This window comes from Euprymna scolopes, chromosome 24, assembly GCF_053919585.1.
Source record: "Euprymna scolopes isolate OS-2025 chromosome 24, ASM5391958v1, whole genome shotgun sequence".
Lineage (NCBI taxonomy): Eukaryota > Metazoa > Mollusca > Cephalopoda > Sepiida > Sepiolidae > Euprymna > Euprymna scolopes.
Window position 1 is genome coordinate 39,085,274 of NC_136505.1, and position 1,428 is coordinate 39,086,701.

Consider the following 1,428-nt stretch of genomic DNA (forward strand, 5'->3'; position numbering starts at 1 on the left):
CACAATTCCCTTAACCCTCACATTAAAAATCGGCCTTGTGTCTAATTTGCTCGGTGGAGGAGCAAATAAATACCCTTTTCTTGGCCTTTTGGCCAAGATCAAAGTGTAAAATTTTTTCATTACGAAATATAATATATAAACAAGATCAAAGTGTAGTATCTGCCGGAACAGATACTGCAAGCAAAGACCATATGTGGAGGCAGCTCCACATATAAGACCTTGATCAATGTAGGGGCAACTCTTCATACCAATTGTCACTGTCCTGCTCCCCTACTCCCCGGGGAGTTCGTCCCCATTTCCCCTTCACTCCTCACATTAAAAATCGGCTTTGTGCCTAATTTGCTCGGTGGGAGAGAAAATAAATACAGCTTTTCTTGGCCTTTTGGTCAAGATCAAAGTGTAGTATCTATTCTTACTACATGCTGTACTTATTGTGATATAAAGTGGGGGATCACTTTTTTGTATTAATTTAATGTAAAATGATCACCCACTTTACAACCAGTCAGTCTCAAAGCCATTCAAGTCATTCTCCAGATCGTTCAAGTTGTTTTTGAAGGATTCCAGTTATTTTTTAAGCATTCAAGTCATTCTTAAGGTCATTAAATTCATCCTTAAGTTCAATAAAGTCATTCTAAGTCATTTACTTTTTATTTATTTAAGTAATTTCAGCCCATTTTTCGGTCATTTTAGTTTATCTTTAAGAATTTCATGTCAATCCTACATTCATGCATTCATTCATTACACGAGAGCACACGACTAATGGCTATCGGCTTTGTTCTGTCAAAATTAAAATTTTTTGCGCTTACCCTTATCCTTGAGTGGTTTCCGGGCCTTGATAAGTGGTGACCTCCTTGTAAAAAAAAACAAAAATATCAGCTTTATCAAAACATATTTGTTGTTTAAATATATTTCTCAATCCTTTGAATTTCCACAGGTCCTGTGAGTCATTATTAAGCGTAGTATTATTTCCAAATAAGCTTTTTATGGTCAAAAATAGTAGTAGTTCTAAATAAATCACAAATTAAAAAAATATCTTGCAAATAAATAACAGAAAGAAACTGTTGATTCAAATATCTCCTGGATTTTATGCACACTTTCAATAAAATTTAGTCTTAAATACTTGTAGTATTTGGCAAAGCTTCAAAATGGAGACCACATCGTTTTGTCCCATGATTTTAAAGTAGGTGTCTGGATGGTCTACCACTACGAAGACAAATTTATTAAATAAGTCTCAAACGTCTGTGTGTGTGTGTGTTCACTAAAAACTTTTGTCATCCATATCATTGCGACATATACATGACATCATAAGAAAGAGTGATCTCTCAGACAAATAATATTGGAAAATTAGAAAAAAATAGTCAATTATTTCATGTAGAATTTGAAGGAAGGGTCATGTAAAAATCTTCGCTATGACGCTGGCTCTTAAGC

At 34.2% G+C, this 1,428-nt stretch overlaps 1 pseudogene; it reads left to right on the top strand.

The window, feature by feature from the left end:
* The first annotated feature begins 366 nt into the window (after positions 1 to 366).
* On the top strand, positions 367 to 492 carry LOC145247042 (U2 spliceosomal RNA; annotated as a pseudogene).
* Positions 493 to 1,428: the final 936 nt, after the last annotated feature.